The sequence below is a fragment of the Hevea brasiliensis genome, chromosome 15 (assembly GCF_030052815.1).
Source record: "Hevea brasiliensis isolate MT/VB/25A 57/8 chromosome 15, ASM3005281v1, whole genome shotgun sequence".
NCBI lineage: Eukaryota > Viridiplantae > Streptophyta > Magnoliopsida > Malpighiales > Euphorbiaceae > Hevea > Hevea brasiliensis.
In genome coordinates, this window is record NC_079507.1 from 52,308,112 (window position 1) to 52,329,474 (window position 21,363).

The 21,363-nt window shown below is 36.6% G+C and overlaps 1 long non-coding RNA gene across 1 annotated transcript in view; it reads right to left on the reverse strand.

The window, feature by feature from the left end:
- LOC131173968 (uncharacterized) overlaps positions 1 to 16,905 on the reverse strand; it is a 60,142-nt gene extending 43,237 nt beyond the window's left edge. Inside the window, exon 1 of the long non-coding RNA XR_009144304.1 lies at positions 16,817 to 16,905. This is a non-coding gene — a long non-coding RNA (uncharacterized LOC131173968). The remainder of the gene's footprint in view (positions 1 to 16,816) is intronic.
- Between the last annotated feature and the right edge of the window lie 4,458 nt (positions 16,906 to 21,363).

Genomic DNA, 21,363 nt, shown 5'->3' on the forward strand with positions numbered 1-21,363 from the left:
CTCATGCATACATAGATAAACAAATAATATGGTATGATCATGGACTTTCTAAGGGATTGAATTCTGAGCCACCAAGAATTGAATCAGGGCATTCCTAGGTGTATTTCATTCATTCATTTTACAAGAGTTGCTGAAGGAGTACATAATCAACCATTGATCTTGATTTCCTCCCACTAGTCCTACCAATACTCTTGACCTCCTTGATCTTCTTGCAATCCAATTACATTGTAATCCTTGGCATGCCAAGGCGAATTTACAAGAATATGGACTTTAAAGTCCTTAAATAAATGAAATTGTAACATAAATTATTACAACATTTATAATACATACCACTAAAAATAAAATTAATTATTTTACAACTCAAAGAAAAATAAAAGAAATAAATCCAATCACATTGGTCTTTTATTGTCCATGATCATCCATCATTCATATTAAAATTTAACAATTAAATAAAATATACATACTAAAATTTAAATTGAATATCACATATTCAACAAAAAAAAATTAAGATTTGAATCTTATTCAAATAATTTAAATTTAGAAACCCTTTTCCAAATTTAATTCTATAAAAACAATTTTCATAAATTAATTGTGTGATTAAAATTTCTAATTAAATAATTTAATTAGGTATGGGCTTTATTACGGGCCTTAAAATACACAACAATTACATAATGGGCCCAAAAACTAAGTCCAAAATTCAAACACACCCTTGAGGTGTGTTTCACATTCATGCCGCCCCATGGTCAAGGGTGTGTTTCACATTCATGCCGCCCCATGGTGAGCATCCAACCAGCTTTAGATCAATCCAAATTTGATCCAATCACACAATTAAACCTCATAAAAAATTTGATCCAATCACATAATTAAACCTCATAAACAATCTTAATGGCAAATATAGTGGCTCTGATACCAATTGAAGGAGTGGAAGCGTGATTATTGGGCATTAGAATCTTGAATTTCAAAAATTATTTCTAAGGTTACATGCACCACACCAATTTTCTTATGAACCTAATCAATTTCCAATGCCCAATTGCATACCAAAACATATTTTAGCATGCATTAAAATTTCATTTGCCATTAAAGATTATAAATTAACATTTAATTCAATTAAACCCTAACTAAAAGAGGAATTTTTAGATACTAACCTCTTGATGCACAATTGATGCAATCTTAGGATGTTCTTAGGACTCCAAATATTGTCCCTCTAATTTGTCCACCACAAGTACACACCAAAGTAGCAATGGCAGCCCCTAGATTGGCTTCTCAAGCCTTGTCAACCAATTATGAGATGGGGTTTATGCTTTGTGAATGTTGTATGAATGTATTGGGTGTTAGAAACACTTTCTAATAATTTTAATTCAAGAGGAAATCATAATTTTTCCCTTTGAATCAATTGAGAAATTGAGAGGAGAAGGAGAGAGAGCAATGTGATGGCAACTTAAGATGAAAAGAGAAAAGTGGCTATTTTTCTTTATAACCTTTCTTAATATACTTAGGTCAAACCCTAACTCACTTGCCACTTGTCACTATAAGATCCCATCTTGTTATTATTTGATTTAATCCTATGAAGCCAAGTGTCAAGCTCCATTTAAATCATGACATGTGGTCTTCCATCATAGGAAGACAAGTGGCAAGATCATATGATGCCATGTGTCACCATCTCATGGTGGCACATGTCACCATGTGAAAAGACCAATTTGCCCTTACTCTTTAATTTGAGTTCTCAACCCAAATTATAATTTCTCCTCTTTAAATCAATTTATATCAAATATAAATTAATTAATCTCCATTAATTAATTTCTCATAATTAAATTCATATTTAATCAAATTAAATATGTCACACCCTACTCCTCGTAAGGCATAACATGTTCCCGTAGTACACCTAATGAATTATCGTACTTCGCCTACCGGTAACCCATTAAATATACTACAAGGGATTTTAAAGCAATTTTCAATCATTTTTATAGTGGTAGGAACGTTGAATGTTTATAAAAAATCCTTTAATTGAAATGTTGGTCATGGATCAAATCCTCGATTAAAATCTGGTGTTATGAATTTTTTTCAAAATTTCTGCAGAGTGTCGGCTGTATTTTGAGAAAATAGTTCTTCAAAACCTGAAAAAAAACACACTCCCAATATTTTTACTCGACCACAACTTCAACAAAATTCATTTCTCCACAAAATTCAATCCCAACAATGAATAAATCATTTGCAGCAATCAACTGAGCATATTTTTAAACCAACACTGAACATCTCATTTCAGAAAGGGAAATAATTTATCATTCACAAAATACAAAAATTTAATTATTTACATTAATTACAAAACTCAGAAATAAATTTGAATATTACCATAATTTGCATTTTAATTACATACCCAAAATAAAATTACAAAATTTCTTGTACAATTGCTCAAATAAATTACATACATATAATTATATGTATACATCAAAATCTAACGTACAAGGGTATACCTATGATATACCCGAAGCCAGTTCCAATGTCTTCAAAGAATCTTACTCAGCTGCTCTATGATCTTTTTACCTGCGACAACATATAAAGCTATCGCTGAGTGGTGAACTCAGTGGTGTACAACTATAATTTAAAATGTAATACAATATACATTGACAAAATTATAGCAAAGAATTTGGAAATCTTGAAATTCATCAAAATTCCAAAAAAATCAAAATATTCATTGCTAATAATATAAATCATTTGTTTAAATGATCTTGATCAAGAAATTCAATTTATCAAATCATAAAGTAATTCTATCAATTTATGGAAATAAATATTAATTTCAATAAAATTAAATATGCTCCAATCTCATTTAAAATCACAATTCCTTACTATTCAAAAACTATTATTTATCTCACTAACTATGCAAGACTAATCCGTAAACTCCATCTTCAAAGCGATTCTAACTCCCTATGGTCGGGGAGGTCGAATCGGGATTCTAACTCCCTATGGTCGGGGAGGTCGAATCATCATGCATATTACACATCACAATAATGCAACTTCCGAAAGGGCCAATTAAAAACTTAGAACTAACCTCTAATAAGAGGAGAATCTAAGCATGTGCACATGCCATGGTAATCAAAATAAAGCTAACTCTATTGTCTCCTTAACAAATGAGAGAGACGGGTAATAACCTAGTCAAGCATCTATAGTGAGATATAAAACAATATCATGAATCTCTTTATCTTTTTTATGAGCATAAATCAAAACACAATTCAATTTAATGTCAATTCCAATATCTAATAAAATTTATGTTCATCACAATTCAAAACATATTTTATCACAATTTTTTTTAAAACTAATTTATTCAATCCACAACAATGTTATTGGCATTGATTGCCAATTCAATTTCTAATTTCCCTAGGTACAAATCCAAAAATTCAGTTTTGGGTAACTGTTTTCTACTGTTCCATTGGTCTAGTGAGTGTGGAAATTTGGCTAAGTGTCTTTCATTAAAGTTGTTCTTTATTCTCTTAGTTTTAATTCCCTTTTTGAATCACTCAATTTGGAGTTTTGTAGCTCAAGTTATGGCCATTTTTCTAAGACTGGCCAGATTGGTTACAACCCGAAATTCTAGGCACAATTCTTGTTCTGGTAGTTTTGGTGTGCCGATTGCAGCTCACTTTTCATATGGGTTATGGTCAGAATTTGGGTTTATATTCTTCATAAAAGTTGTAGTGCTATGTCTCAGCTTTCCATCGGTATAAAATTTAGGTCATTTGGACATTTCTAAACCAAGTTATGGCCATTCATATGGTCAGATTTGTACCGGGCAATGTGCCTAAATCCGGATTTGACCTAACTTTTCACTAACTTAATGTCACTTTCAGGGCAGGATTTCTGCATAAAAATTGTGGCATTATATGTCTACTTTCATATCTAATTGGCCTCACACCAATTAGAGTGGCATAATTATAGTTTTAGTCCTTGAAATGGACTAAGGTCAAGCTGTCCAGATTTGGACCCTTACCAATCCCAATTTGGTTTCACTTCCCACCATTCCAACACACCCTAATTGGTCCCAATTGCCAACTTTGAGTTTCAATTAGGCTAATTTGTCTCAATTTCAAAAATCTCTAATTTTTTTTTCCCAATTTCTAAGTGCCATAAATCCTAATTTCACAATTTGTATAAATCATTCAAATTAAACCTTACAAACTACTTCCACCTACTTAATTAAGCCTAATTACATGTTTAATTTAAATAAACATCATCAAAACCCTAAGGGACTATGGCTGGCCAAAATTGGCACCTACACCATCAAGCATGATTTTTCTTAAATTTTCATGTATCTCAACTTCTTCACACTTAAATGCATCAAATATATAAGGAGAAAGATTGGAATTAACTTACCTTACTAGATGACTTTGAAACTTTCAAATTCTCCAATCTTTCTCAAATTTCTCTTCTCCCAATCTCTTTCTTAAAGCTTAATTTGAAGACTTCTACAAGTTTTGTAAGGAATTTATGGGGTAATTTAAGGGTATTAAAGCTCAAAATGGAGGACTAAGAAAAGAAAGAGATGAGAGAAAGAGAGGTGTAATTCGGCAAGGAAGAGGAAGAAAAATAGGAAGTAAAAATTTTGTTTAAATTGGTCATTTTATGTTATTATCCCAAAATTTACAAAATTAAAATTATGGATTAATGATGTCATGCTTAAGTCACACTAATGATGTCATAATTCTTATTTTAATTTCCTTTCTTTTCCTTTATTTTTTTCATAACTTCTTTAATTTAATTCTATATTTCACAGTTAGGTCATGAGTCATCTCTAAGGGTAAATTAACCAATTTGCCCCTCGCGGTCTGATCCGGTTTGTCAATAATTCTGTATTTCTTCTGAAACTCTGACCTAATTATTTGATCTGGTTCTGCACCTTTTTCTGTGATTTTCACATTTCCCCTAGCTTCATAATTTTTCTTAAACCTGTGGTGTCACAATGCCCCGTACGAAAATAGAGTTATAATTGACCTCGCAGTCACTTTCTGATATGGTCACCCATCGCTGTGACCCCCGGCTTATTTAACTTTTTATGTTCTATTTTTCTAATCTGTATTTAACCTTATGGTAATCATTTTTAATTTTTGTTCAGGGCTTGTCTAGGTGACTTAAATATGATTCTAATCCTCTTAATTGTCCGGATCGAAACCGATCACCGGAACAATGATTTGCACAGGACTATGCATATAGGGGGTGTTATAAAATATAAATTTAATTTATACTATACATCCAATAATCTATATTTGGTTTCAAGTTGTAGAAAGAGATGATTCTCCTTAATTTCAATTAATCTGTATATGGGTATATATATACAATTGATTCCTATAATTGTGTTCTACTAATTAGGAAGAAATCTTAAATAAGAAATCCTAAATAGGAATATAGAATACAGAATATACAGAGAAATAATATAGTGATTGACTTTCCATAACACTCCCCCTCAAGTTGGAGCATAGATGTTAATCATGCCCAACTTGTTACAAATGTAGTCAATCCTAGCTCCATTTAGAGCTTTTGTGAAAATATCTCCTAACTGCTCTCCAGTTTTGATGTGTCCTGTTGAGATGATCTGTTGTTGAATCTTTTCACGAACAAAGTGACAATCAATCTCAATATGTTTGGTCCACTCATAAAACACTGGATTAGAAGTAATATGGAGAGCAGCTTAATTTTCACACCACAATTTCATATGCAGAGAGGTCTTAAAATCTGTCTCATCTAGTAATTGAAGTATCCACATTACCTCACATACTGATTGTGCTATGGCTCTGTATTCGGATTTAGCACTAGATCGATAAACTACACTCTGCTTCTTGCTTCTCCAAGACACCAAATTTCCTCCAACAAAAACATAATATCCAGTAGTTGACCTCCTGTCAACCTTAGATCTAGCCCAGTCGGCATCTAAAAAATATTCAACATTCAAATGCCCATGATTACCATATAACAAACCCCTTCCTGGAGAGCCCTTCAAATAAAACAAGATTTGTTCCAAGGCTTCCTAATGAGCAACAGTTGGAGAAGACATAAACTGACTTACCACACTAACGGCATAAGCAATGTCAGGACGAGTGACTGTAAGGTAGTTCAATTTTCCTACCAATCTCCTGTATCTCTCTGGATCTTCAAACAACTTACTATCCCCTGCTAACAGTTGTAAATTTGGAGTCATTGGTGCACTACAAGGCTTAGCACCTAATTTTCTTGTCTCTGTCAATAAATCGAGGACATATTTTCTTTGAGACAAGAAAATACCCTTCTTACTTCTCATAACTTCAATACCAAAGAAATACTTTAACAATCCCAAGCCTTTGGTCTAAAACTGAGGACACAGCTTCTTCATGGTAGACAAAGAAGGATAGCCCAATCTACAATGAGCTTCAAGAGGTGTTAAGATACTGGAGCAAACAAGCCACCGCGGTACATGATTTTCCAGAATGTAGAGACCACCTGACTCACATCCTCTACCAATAATCTGCTTCGTCATAAGATCCTGAAACAAACACTGGTCAGAAAAAAAAAAAGAACAATTTAACGTACGAGAAAGTTTACTAACAGAAAGTAGATTAAAAGAGAATTTTGGTAGACATAAAATAGATGACAAAGAAATTGAAGAAGTCGGGTTTGTAGTTCCAGAACCCATGACACAAGAAGTAGAACCATCAGCTAAAGTAATAGTAGAGGAAGTGAGATTAGACTGAAAAGCAGATAGAATACTAGAATTACCTGTCATGTGATCTGTCGCACCAGAATCAATAACCCATTTGGATGAGGAAGACACAAGTCATGTAGTGGATTTACCTGACTCAGTGATCACAGTGATAGGAGAACTGGTAGGTTTTAGAGATGCCTGATACTAGGAAAACTATGCAAAATCCTCTACAGATACCAAAATAGTTTTCTCAGAGGAAGATACTGTAGAATCCTCTGCTGCCATATTTGCCATATGTGATCGCTGATTTTTCCTCTGAAGTTGTGGACAATTATATTTTGTATGGCCAAGTTCATGGCAATAATAACAAATGACTCCTCTTGAGTCTTGATTAGAACTAGCCTCTCCATTACGCTGATGACTTCTGTTGCTTGTAATTCCTCCTCTACTTCCTCTTTTATTACCCTGTTGTCCATTTGGATTACGGTTAATAAGAGCACTACTGGCAGGCTGTGAAGATTGGGTACTCTCTGTACGAAGGACCCGTGTAAACGTTTCATGCAAAGAGGAAATCTCAGAATTGGAGAGAATCTTAGATTTAGCAGTCTCATACTCTGAAGGAAGGCCTGCAAGAAAACTCATAACAGCCAGTTGCTCCCGTGGGGCCTGCTGAACTTTCACATCAGGACTAAAAGGCAATAATACATTAAGTTCCTCATATACCCATTTAAAATCCATAAAATAAGCCGTGAGAGACTTATCCTCTTTCTCAGTACGGTAGAATGCCTTACAAACATCATAAATATGGGAGATATTCCCTTTACCAACATACAGAAAATCTAAGTAATCCATCAATTCCTTAATAAATTCACAGTGATTAATTAAACTAATTACCTCACTGTGAATTGAGTTCCAAAGCTGCAAAAACAACTGAGCATCCTCCCTTAGCCAAGTTTGTCGTGTATCATCCGTAGGTAGATCTTTAGTAAGGTGATCATCCTTATCAATGCTACGCAAATAGACCCTAACAGCCTTACTCCACTCTAGGTAATTCGAACCATTAAGTTTGTGTTCTGTGATCTTAGTCATCACCGGAATCACATCAGAAATAACATTCTTATTGTCTGCTATTTGTTGAGACAAAGAAAACTAACCAAAACGCTAATCCAAAGTGCTTACAGCAGCAAAATAACCCAAAATCACCAATCAAGCAAATACCAAAATAGGATCTGAGAGCCAAATCTCAGAAGTCATTTAATGGTGTACTGGATCAGGCAACAACACACAGTGGTGGAATGAGGGGGTTGAGGCAACGCCGACGATGTTGATCGGAGTCAAAACGGCAGGTCGGCGGCCAAGGTCTCTCCTGAGCTGGGTGGTGAGAATAAATAGTCACCCTAGATAGATGACCTGCTCTAATACCATGTAGAAAGAGATGATTCTCCTTAATTTCAATTAATCTGTATATGGGTATATATATATAATTGATTCCTATAATTGTGTTCTACTAATTAGGAAGAAATCCTAAATAGGAATACAGAATATACAGAAAAATAATATAGTGATTGACTTTCCATAACTGTCATGCTAGGGACTTTGTAATCTTATTGCAAACCAAATCTCTTTAATTAATTAATTAAACTCTTTAATTAATCAATTAAATCACATTTTAAATGGTGATTAGCTTGTGTAGATATGTGACTTACTAGGCTCATTACTTATTGATAATGAGAAATGATATTAACTCTTAATATCATTAGAACTCTTTCTTACTGTAAATGATTTCTCTAAATCACTTAAGGCAACTCATAGACCATGGTTGACACTTAGCATAGTATGCCATGGCTACCCAATTAGTAATAAGGAATACTTTAAATGAACCTTTAATCATATGTTACCATGCACTAGAATCTCTCCGTTACAAAATATCAATTTGAGCTGGAGTTATGGTTAATGTCAAACCCCATTTGCTATGAACATTATGTTCTCTTTTAATTCCAGTTCTTAATTAATTAGGTTTTCTTATCAGAAACTCTTTTTTGACTAAATCTGTCTGTCCTGACCAGGAACTTGAAACATCAAGAACAATTAAATGAATATAGGATTTTATCCCTATTTACTTAGGGTAACAGATTCGATCTTGATCAACACCTATCTCCATATGTAACTAGTAGGAGCCAACACATGCCTATATACCCATATACAGTACAAGTATGAAAGCAATATCAAATTCAAACCACCAATATATAAGATAACTGTGTTATCTCAGGTTTAAAGATTATATGCACTGATATGATATATGATAATGCATTGAAAAGAGTAAACTCCATGTGCTTGTCATATGCATCACTAGTTCGGCCTACTTATCATATATAAGTGCCTATCATGTTTGTTATGTGGCATGAGACTCACGACTCCATCTTATTTATATCTCATATAAATACCTTGGGAACAAGCATGATTACAATCTTTCTGGATAAGTCATGTTCTTTGTGAAGTATCCTCAATTGTGAACCAATTTATGATACTTTGTGCTAGAAATACTGTCACTCATATTCTTAACAACTTAAGAATAGAATTCCTAACAAAATATCAATGGACCTTTTCTATTACACATAAATACATTATGTAAATAGAAAAGTGAAATTCCCTTTTATTAATAAAATATGTATAAAATACATACAAAATGATATGCTCTAGGGCATACTACTAACAGGCTAGAATAAGGAGAACCGATGAGAGAAAGAAGAGAGAGAAAAATGGGTCTCTCTAAATCTTTCCGATGAGTTTCCTAACGATCCGACCGTCAGATCAAAAATCTGAGGCTACCAATAAACTCAGTGCATCAAAACCTTCGAGATGGGACCAACCCCGCTTCGATTGAACACCATTTGGAGAAGGCGATCATCAGACAGTTCAGATCATTTGGTGTGATCGGATCGGTAATAGTTCACCGGCACTCGAGACCGATTTTTCAGTCCGATCTGGGTGTTCAATGAGCTATCTTGGAAAGGAGTCATATTTACAGTTGTTCCTAATTTTTTCAGACGTTCTAGACACATTCTTGGCAGTAGAATTTGCAAAAGTAATCGGTGCTGTCCATCTTCTCCTTCTAGTCGGACTAGTTGTAGTCAAGTCGATCAGTTTGTGAGTTGGATATTGATTATTTTTGTAATTTTAATATTTATTATATATATCTGTCATATTAATGCATTTTATAAATATTTAATTATATACATAAATAATTAATAAATTAAAGGCATTTTGATTACTGCATATTTAATTATTATTATTTGTTTGTCAGGGTCACCTTGAGAATAATTTGGAGCTGTATGTGTGTGTATTGGCATGAGTATGATGTGGATATGGATATAGGTAGGATGAATAGTCACAGCTAGAGCTTGACTAGTTGGGACCCGATCCTTATATATGGATAAGTCAGGGTAAGCACAACTTTGAGTAAATCTCTCTGGCCCCCGTACTTAGATTATTAAGCGAAAGTCTAGCTTGAGTTAACCTCACTAGCAGATATTGGATTAAGAGAGCTAAACCAAGGATTAACTCTCACATATGTATTGATGTCATACATTAGGTGCATAAGTAGCTCTAAATTATCTTCTTGTGCGAATACTGGATAAATTATTTGATATATGTGCTGGATGTGCATTTCATAATAGGATTGCACTAGTTTTAGATAGTTATAGAAATTATATTTATAATCAATATCTAAACTCATTGAGTTGAACGCTCACTCCTGTTCAATAATTTTTTTTCCCAGGTACAGGAGGAGTAATTTTCTTAAGAGTCTAACTTGCTCCTTTTTTCGCAGGGTACAACCTTGTTAAATAGAAATCTTTATTTATTCATTAGTTTATTTAATTACTTGTTTTATTCTTAGAACTCCGTTGTGACATTGTTTTAATTAAATTATTATATTATTAATGAATATTAATGACATTAAATGGTTTGTACATGTTGTGTAATGTGGTTGAGCTAGACTCCTGTAATAGTGGATTTTTTATAGAAATCGGGTTGAGTTGCCCAAATAAATTTATAATATTTTATTTTATTTTGTTTGCATATTGGGCCTTGATCTTAGTCCTGGTTATGGTTTTGGAAGCAGTGAGGCTTACTAAGGGCCTCAGAGGCTTTATGCTGACCAGGTCCTAGTACCGATCTGGCCCATGGGATCGAGTCGTGACAAAGTTGGTATCAAAGCTTGGGCGGCTTTAGATTCATGGAAAGGTGTGTAATTAGAGTTGTCACAGGTGGAGCATAGGATCTTATTTTGTCTTCTTTTGTAACTCATTATTTCTAGATTCTATATTATTCCTTGGGTAGTGTAAGAGTGTTTCAGTGTAGTGTATTGGATTTCATGTAGTACATGATGATGTGAGTTTAAGCTAGCAGGCGTGTTGAGATTTGACTTAGGGATACGTACTCTAAGAAATGCTATGTTTCTATCAAAATAGGGCTGAGCGGCATGCCTATCTAGTGTAATGCACAAGTACATAAAGGTGAGTTATGACAGTATAGCTACCCTAGATGGGGGTGAGGTTAGCACTACTAGCAGCGAGTAATGGATAGCCTAGTCAGAGTAAGTTTATGATATCAATGGGTTAAAGATAGACAAGAGGTTGGGAAACCTGGTCTGTTGGGATGTACCGTAGTAATCTATATAATGCTCTTATTGTTTGTGCTGTAAGCTGCAAATTATAGTACCAACATGGGATTATTATATAGAACTATGTGCATCCTAATATTTTCTGCACGGATGTTTATGGCTAACTTTTGTTTTAGTATGGATATACCAAAACAGAGTTCTATTTCTGTAAAGGAGTTTGGAGCTCATAGTTAGGGGTTTAATAACCCTTGAGCTAGAGTACTAAAGATCACAATTGGGTGATAATCAAAGTAATGACTCGGTCACCCTCACTTGAGCTAGAGTTATATTAGAAATTGCCATAAGATTAGAGGTTTTGATATAGTCACAAAGTAAAGGTATCACCCACAGAGTGGGACCATTTGGTCTTAAGTATGAGATCTTAGATAGTTTTGGCATTATAGTGTATTTTTTGCTTAGAGTTTGATAAAGATAGTACTCCTTATATGACAGTGAAATGCAGAGTATGGTAATGTCCTTTAAGAGAGATAGCAGATTGCTACTGGTGTTGCTGACCTACCAAATGACATCCTAGATAGGATTGTAAGGTGTAAGTTATTGGTTCAAGTGCCCTAATCATAAGTGATATTATATGAAGAATGAGCTATTGTAAGTTAATTGCAGAATTAGAATATTATAAGGTGGATCTAGCAATCAAGTAAGGACTAAGAAATTAGAAGAAGGTTAAGGTTGATAATAAAGGGATGAATATCTTTGAAAGGAGATGTACAAGGGTGAGAAAAGACAAGATTGAGGACAAACAAGACGGATAGTTACATGTACTATAAGCTCAAACTCGAGACAAAGATTAAAAAGAAAGTATAACAAGTGGGGGAAAGATATCAACTGTAGCAGAAACATGAAAGAGAGAGCAAATAAGGCTTAAAGGACAGTGGAAAGGCTTAGGAAGAGTTTGCTACAAGGATCAGAACAAAATGGAATGGTATGAGAGGAACACACTACGGAATATTTAAGATAAGTTATTGTGTGATGGCAAGAAAAATCAAGTTGGCAAGCAACAGAAATTGAAGAGATAGAGAGATGAGGGATGGAGTCATAAGAACACACGTTGGTGCACATTCAAGAGAAGCAAGCATCAAAGTTTTTTGGGGTTACAAGATATCACGTCAGAGAGTAGTGGAAGCATAGTGGGTGTCTTAGAATATAGGAAAAGTCAATGAGTGATCAAAGATAAAAGCTTCACTACGTAGGAATAATGGCACCTAGAATGCTGTAACAAAGTCAGAAAGAAGTAGAACGCTTTTAATAGTTTATGTAAAGTTCAAGGGATGAATACTCACACTTGTCTAATCACATTCTTTTCGATATCTTGTGTATGTTTAAAATTCGAGAATGAATTTTCTTAAGGGGGAGAAGAATATAACAACCTGAATTTTAAAATATAATTTTAATATTACTCATTTATATATTTAAAATTTAAAGGATTTATTTAAATGTGTAATTACTATCTTAAAATATTAATTACTTGATTAATTTATTTACATATCTAAGTGTACACATTTTTATTTTAATTTACTTTAAATGAAATAACCAAAGTTATATAATAGTGATTAAACTATTTTTTTTATTAAATAAGTATATACTATACTATCAGTTTATTTAGTATTTTAAAAAGAAATTGTTATGTCATATTATATTATTTTTGGATTATAATAAAAAATTAATGTTATTTTGAGAAATTTATATCAATTCACATTATTTTAATTTGAGCAAATGCTAATAAGTTTTAATTCCAATTACTAATATTGTATTATTAATAATACTAATGACAATTCATTTAACTTAAAGTAAATATTTAGGTAAAACTTTTTTTTATTTAAAAATATTTTAGTAGGTAAGATTTGTTTTTTTTTTTTTTTAAGAAACTGATATATTATTATTAAATTACATATATATACACACACACGTACAGTACCTAAGAAAGTGATATATATACATATATATGTATATAAGAAATCAAATGGACCAATCACCTTTTGTCTTCTACCCAACCTATCCAAGATTCACGTCCTTCTCCTCCATGAAGGACTGCAACTCCCTCTCCCTCGTTCCAGCTCTTTCATCGGCACTAAATGGACCAAACCAACGCCAACAAAGCTTCCTTAGCTAGTAGGAATGCTAGTGATGAATGGAAGGGCGACAACAAGCAAAAATGAATAGAGGGAAACGGATACGACGAACTTCAGACGGCCACTTTAGTACCATTTGGTAACCAAATCCGATGAGACTGGTTGTGTTCGACTCCTCTTGAACCCAGCTTTCTTTTAGTACCATCCTTGCGTGCATTGGTGGCTAGAATAAGGAGAACCGACAAGAGAAAGAAGAGAGAGAAAAATGGGTCTCTCCAAATCTTTCCTTTCTTGACGATCCAATAGTCGGATTGAAATCCGAGGCTACCAATAAACTCAGCACACCGAAACCTTCGAGATGGGGCCAACCCCACTCCAATCGGACATCGTTTGGAAAAGGCGATCATCGAAAGGTTCAAATCGTTTGGTGCAATCGGATCAGCGATAGCTCACCAACACTCAAGACTGAGTTTTTGGTCCTGTCTAGGTGTCCAGCGAGCTTTCTCGGAAAGGAGTCGTGTTTACAGTCATTCCTAACATTTTCAGACATTCTGGACGCGTTCCAGGTAGCATATTGATTATTCCTAACATTTTCAGACATTTTCAGACTTTCTCCTTCCAGTCAGATTAGCTATAGTCAAGTCGATCAATTTATAAGTTGGATATTGATTATTTTTGTAATTTCAATATTAATTATATGTATCCGGCATGTTCATTCATTTTATAAATATTTAATTATGCATATAAATAGTTAATATATTAGAGGCATTTTGATTGTTGCATATTTAATTATTATTATTTGTTTGTGAGTATTGACCTGAGAATAATTTAGAGCTGTGTATGTGTATGTTGGCGTTAGTATGGTGTGGATATGGATATGGGTAGAACGGGTAGTCGCAGCTGAAACTTGACTTGCTAAGACCCAATCCTTATATATGGATAAGTCGGAGTAAGTACGGCTTTGAATAGATCTTGTTGGCCCCTGCACTTGGATCATTAAGTGAAAGTTTGGCTTTAATTGACCTCGCTGGCAAGTATTGGATTAATAGAGCTGTATAGGGGATCAACTCCCATATATGTATTAATGTGATACACTGGGTACATGAGTAGCTCCAAATTATCTTCTTATGCAAATACTGGATGAATTATTTTATATATATAATGAATGTGCATTTCATGATAGGATTGCACTAGTTTTAGATAGTTATAGAAATTGTAGCTATAATCATATCTAAACTCACTGAGTTAAATGCTCACTCTTGTTCAATAATTTTTTTTCCAGGTACAGGAAGAGTAATTTTCTTGAGAGTCTAACCTGCTCTTTTTCCCATAAGGTACAACCTTGTTAATTAAAAATATTTATTTATTCATTAGTTTTATTTAATTACTTGTTTTATTTTTAAAACTCCGCTGTAACACTGTTTTAATTAAATTATTAATGAATAATAATAATATTAAATAGTTTATAAGTGCTGTGTACTAGGATTGGGTTAGACTTCTCTAATAAGGGATTTCTAATAGAAATCGGGTTGAGTTAACCCAAATAAATTTATAATATTTTATTTTATTTTATTTGTATGTTGGGCCTTAATCTTGGCCTTGGTTATGAGTTTTGGAGCAGTGAGACTTACTACAGATTTCGGGGGCTTTATGCCGGCCCAGGTCTTAATATCAGTCTGGCCTGTGAGATCGGTTCGTGACAATTTTATTTATGTATATGTATTTTCACATTTTAATAAAAATATTAAAATTTAGAAAATGAAATGACTTTTTATTTTAAAAAAAGAAAGTCATTTTCCTTAAACATGACTTACTTTTCCTTTGACTAAGAAAGCATTTTCCATTGACTAATGTCACGACCCAACCTATGGGCCGGACCGGCACTAGGACCTGGGCCAGCCTAAAGCTCCCGAGGCCCGTAGTAAGCCTAACTGTTCATTAACCCATCTCTAAGGCCCATTTGGGCCCAATATCAAGAAAATAAACGGACAGAGTCCGGCCATAAAATGGACTTACCAACGGGGAGTTTTCGACTCACCCGACCTGTAAACACAATATATAGTCAATTGGGGAGCTCAGCTCACCCTCCACATACTCATCAACATAATAATAAATGGGAGCTCAGCTCCCTCATCCAATCCATCCAACATGCATAGAATATTAAGTTTACAGGTCCAAAAATAATAATTTAGTTTACAGACCCAAATCAAATAAACATTTCTAACACATGCGAAAATTCTAAGATTTAACAAGTTTATACAACAGTAATAATTGACCTGCGAGGGAGAAAAGCAGGTTAACCAAAATAAAATCATACAGCCTTTGAAAAAATATTGAGCAGAGTGGCGTTCGACTCGAGAGAGTAAAATATCAATTTTAACCATAATCTCTATAACTATCTAGAACTAATGCACCACAGTAGAGTGAAATGCAACATCAACAACATTTTCACATCATAACATCAAAAGGTAATTTGGAGCACTCACACACCTGTAGTATCAATCATAACATATGGGAGGTGATCCCTATCTGACTCTCTTAAATCCAACTGGTGCCGGTAATTACTCAAGCTCGGACTTCCACTTAATAACCAAATCGAGGGTCCCAGCGAATTACTCAAGCCGTGACTACCCCTCGAAGGATCGGGTCCCAGCGAATTACTCAAGCCGTGACTGCCTCGTCCTGTCCATAGTCCACACCACATCACACGCACGCCAACGCACTCACACTGCTCCAAATTACCACAACAACAACCATGGCACATCAACAGTTATGAATGCAACATAAATCGTGCCTAGAGTTTAACTACATAAATATATGCATATAAGTGATGCATGGGCATGCTTGAACATATAATAATATCGAAATTACAATTAAAATTAATATTCTACTCATAGACTTGACGATGGTCACTGAGGCGGCTGGGCGGAGGAAGAAGGCTATCCCGGCTCACCTAACAATTTTATTACAATCATTTAATAGATTTGACTCAATACAAACAAAGAAAAAGACCAATACGTCCTAAGTCGTGCCGAAAATCCGGCAGAGTCTCCCCTATACCTAGGACCTACCCAACCTGCAAAAGAGCTCAAAACACACTCCTATATTCGCAATCCATATGCCCACAACTCAATCACATCACACAGCCCCTCCTGGGCCCATAAATCAGTCATCCATCACAATACGCAAAATTTCAATTTAGTCCTTATTATTGATCATTTTTGCAAAAACTGCCCAAACAACCTCTAAAAATTATAAAACTTTGCCCCGCGGTCCTTAGCAATATTACTAAGCTATTGCAAAAAGAATCGTAATTTTCTAAGCTACCACAAATATTTTATAGATTTTTAATCCTATTTAAGCACTAGAAAATTACGAAAAAGCAAGGTTCGGGTTTACCTTTGCCGATTCCGACTTCGGGAACGCGCTAGGGACGTCTGACAATGGGGGGCTAGCCAAAACCTCGGTCCAATTCGGGGACATTTCCGTGCAGTGCATGCGGCCCGAAATTTGCGAACTTGGTCAACTGTCGAATTTCCGCGAATCGAGGATACCTACACGAAGCCCATAACACGGGGGTTAGTACATAAATTTTTTCAGAATTTTCTAAGCTCATTAAATGCTCGGAAAAACACTGCGGAGTTCCGTGGGACCCACCGAAAAACGGTGTCGGAAAAATTAGAAATTTATGTCGTTGCGAAGCTCTCGACGAATGGAGCGTGCTGGTGGCCTCGGTTTTCTCGTGGGATTCACGGTTTTCGAGAAATCTAGCCCAAAAGTCGAAATGGGCTAAAATCTTCCCGATAAAAAATCGGACAATCCGCTTTTATGGATTTCGGCGTTCTTGGTATCTATGGAAAGCTCTCGCCGAGTAGATAATTTTGGACACAAGACCCGGTCCAATTGGTGGCCGGATCGGTCGGATTTGGCCGGGGAAGTCGAAGCGCGCCTTGTGCAGGGGGCGTTGCGCGTTTTCCGACCGTTTGGGCGGCCGGCCATTTGGGAGAGGCTGGGCGCCGTCGGTGAGGTGGGCGGTGGTGGCCGTGGTGGGGTGGGAGAGAAAGCGAGAGAAAAGGGAGAGGGACGGCAGCGGGGAAGAAAAAGGAAGAAGGAAAAAGGCGGTCCGATTCGACCGTCCGATCCGGTCGATTCGGTAGGTTCGATTCGAATACAAAATTTTGAATTTTTACTCGCCTCGGGACCAAACGAGGTCCAAAATTTCAAAAATTCGGAAAACTCGGAAAAATACGTAGACTCCAAATATATTTTTAGTTTCGCCACGTGGTCTTTAAATTAATTTTTAAAAATCATCAAAGTTTATATTTTCGGAAAATCGAACCCGATTTTTAAAATCCGAAAAATCTCAAAAAAATTTCAAAAATTTAAATAAAATTAAAATACCAAAAATACTCATAAATAATAAAATTTAAAATCTTGGGGTGTTACATTCTTCCCCCCTTACAAAAAATTCGTCCTCGAATTTTTACACAAGGCAGAATAAAGCACATGATTATACATTGAACAGATAAGGGTACTTGCTGCGCATGTCCCGTTCTGACTCCCAGGTGCACTCTTCCACTGACTGACTCCTCCACAAAACCTTAACCATAGGGATCTGTTTTGATCTCAGCTGTCTCACTTGGTAGTCCACTATGGCTACAGGCTGCTCCTCAAATGTCAAGTTCTCTTTTAGCTCTATCACATCCGGCTGCAGTACATGAGAAGGATCTGGAATGTATTTCCTGAGCATGGAGATGTGAAACACGGGATGAACGTGAGAGAGGTTGGGTGGTAGCTCCAACCGGTAGGCAACTGCTCCTACTCTATCCGTAACCTCAAAAGGTCCAATATACCGAGGTGCCAACTTGCCCTTCTTTCCAAATCTCATGACTCCCTTCATTGGAGAAACCTTCAGAAATACATAGTCGCCCACTGCAAACTCCACATCCCTTCGTCTAGGGTCTGTATAACTCTTCTGCCTCTTGAAAAGTGTTTTGATCGTTCACTGATTAAGGAACCATCTCAAGTGTCTTGCACTGTGTCTACATCATGCACCTTCGCTTCCCCATTTCTATCCAACACGGAGGAGACCTACATTTTCTTCCATATAATGCCTCATAGGGTGCCATCCCTATCTTTGGAGTGATAACTGTTGTTGTAGGCAAACTCCACCAAAGCTAGCTGCTCATCCCATTGACCTCCAAAATCCAAGACACTCATGCGAAGCATGTCTTCCAGTGTTTGGATTGTCCTTTTGGACTGTCTGTCCATCTGAGGGTGGAAAGCTGTACTGAAGTTCAATTGTGTGCCAAGTGCCTCCTGCAACTTTCTCCAAAACCGAGAAGTGAACTGGGGCCCTCTGTCAGATATTATGGAAGCTGGAACTCCATGCAATCTGACTATTTCTCGAATGTAGAGCCGGGCATACTGTGCCCACAGTATGTAGTCTTCTGGTAAGAAGTGAGCTGATTTGGTCAAGCGGTCTACAATTACCCATATCGTATCATAACCTAGCGTGGTACGAGGCAACCTTGATCCACAAAATCCATAGTGATCATTTCCCACTTCCATTCTGGGATAGGGAGCTCTTGCAGCTTCCCTGACGGTCTCTGGTGTTCAAACTTCACCTTCTGACAAGTCAAGCACTTGGACACAAAGTCTGCTATGTCTCTCTTCATGCCATTCCACCAATAGCTATCTTTCACATCATGGTACATCTTGGTGGAACCTGGGTGGACACTGTACAGTGTGTAGTGTGCCTCTCGCATGATTTCATTCCTGAGGTTGTCTACATCGGGCACACATATCCTAGAACCTTGTACTAGGGCGCCATCATTGGCAAATCCAAACTCACCACCTTCACCTTGCTGTACTCTTTCTATGATCTTCATTAATTGTTGGTCTCTGTACTGGGAAACTCTAACTCTGTCCCTCAAGTCTGGCCTCACTGAAAAGTGAGCCAACAATACCCCCTCATCTGAAAGATCTAGGATTAAACCTTGATCCATCAACTCATGTACCTCCTGTATCAATGGTCTCTTCTCTACTGAAATGTGCGCCAAACTGCCAGAAGATTTTCTGCTCAAGGCATCTGCCACAACATTGGCCTTTCCAGGGTGGTACTGGATGGTGCAATCATAGTCTTTCAGAAGCTCCATCCATCTCCTCTGTCTCAAGTTTAAATCCCTCTGCTGGAAGATGTACTTCAAACTTTTGTGGTCGGTGTATATCTCGCACACTTCACCATACAGGTAGTGTCTCCAGATTTTAAGTGCAAAGACTACAGCCGCCATTTCCAAATCATGGGTGGGGTAGTTCTGCTCATGCCTCTTCAGCTGTCTTGAAGCATAAGCCACTACTTTTCCATTCTGCATCAAAACACACCCTAGGCCAACTCTGGAGGCGTCACAATACACGGTGTATCCTTCACCACTCACAGGTAGTGTCAACACAGGGGCAGTGGTTAGACACTCCTTAAGCTTCTGGAAACTCATCTCACAGTCATCTGTCCAAATGAATGGAACATTCTTCCTGGTCAACTTAGTTAGGGGAGCCGCTATCCTGGAGAAATCTTGTACAAAACGCCTATAGTAGCCAGCTAAACCCAGAAAACTTCGCACCTCAGTGACTGTTGTAGGCCTAAGCCAATCAGTTACAGCTTCAATTTTCTTGGGATCCACTTGAATGCCGTCACTAGAAACCACGTGTCCCAAGAATGAGATGCTTTCTAGCCAAAATTCACATTTTGAAAATTTGGCATATAGCTGGTGCTCCCTCAACGTCTGCAACACCATCCTCAAGTGCCACACGTGTTCTTCCTCGGTCCGAGAGTATACCAGAATGTCATCTATGAATACGATGACAAAACGGTCCAAAAATGGCTTGAACACCCTGTTCATCAAGTCCATGAAGGCTGCTGGTGCATTAGTGAGTCCAAAAGACATCACCAATAACTCATAATGACCATATCTTGTCCTGAAAGCCGTTTTGGACACGTCCTCATTCCTGATTCTCAACTGATGGTAGCCTGATCGCAGGTCTATCTTGGAAAAGAATCTAGCTCCTTGGAGCTGATCAAACAGATCATCGATCCGAGGAAGTGGATACTTGTTCTTCACTGTCACCTTGTTCAGCTGTCTGTAGTCAATGCACAACCTCAATGACCCATCCTTCTTTCTCACAAATAAAACAGGAGCACCCCAGGGTGAAGTGCTCGGACGTATGAAACCCTTGTCCAAAAGCTCCTGTAGTTGCTCCTTCAGCTCTTTCAATTCTGCTGGTGCCATCCTGTAAGGTGGCATGGATATGGGGTTTGTACCCGGCACAACATCAATACAAAACTCTATTTCCCTTCCTGGTGGCAACCCTGGAAGCTCCTCTGGGAAGACATCCATAAATTCTCTGACAACAGGAACATTTCCCATGCCAACACCTTCTACAGATGTATCTCTCACCAATGCCAAATACCCTTGGCATCCACGCCTCAACATTTTTCTAGCACTAATTGCTGACACCAAATTATATGGAGCCACGCTCCTGTCACCATCAAAGCTAAACTCTTCCACACCAGGTATGTGGAAATACACCTTTTTGTTCCTGCAGTCTAAAGTGGCATAGTGAGTTGCCAACCAATCCATCCCCAATATTACATCGAAATCCATTACTGGTAGAGGAACCAAGTCTGCTGGGAGGATCTTTCCATCCACTACTACTGGGCTACTCGGAAAAACCATATCTACATCTATGTTGTCACTAAGTGGGGTAGCTACCGACAAAGGGCATTCTAAGGTTGTAGGGTTTCTACCCAACCTCATGGCAAACACAAGGGAGACAAATGAGTGCGTAGCACCCGGATCTATCAAAACACGAGCCTCATAATAACATACCAGAAGAATACCTGCCACAACTGCATTTGAAGCTTGAGCATCCTGGTGGGTCAGGGTGAA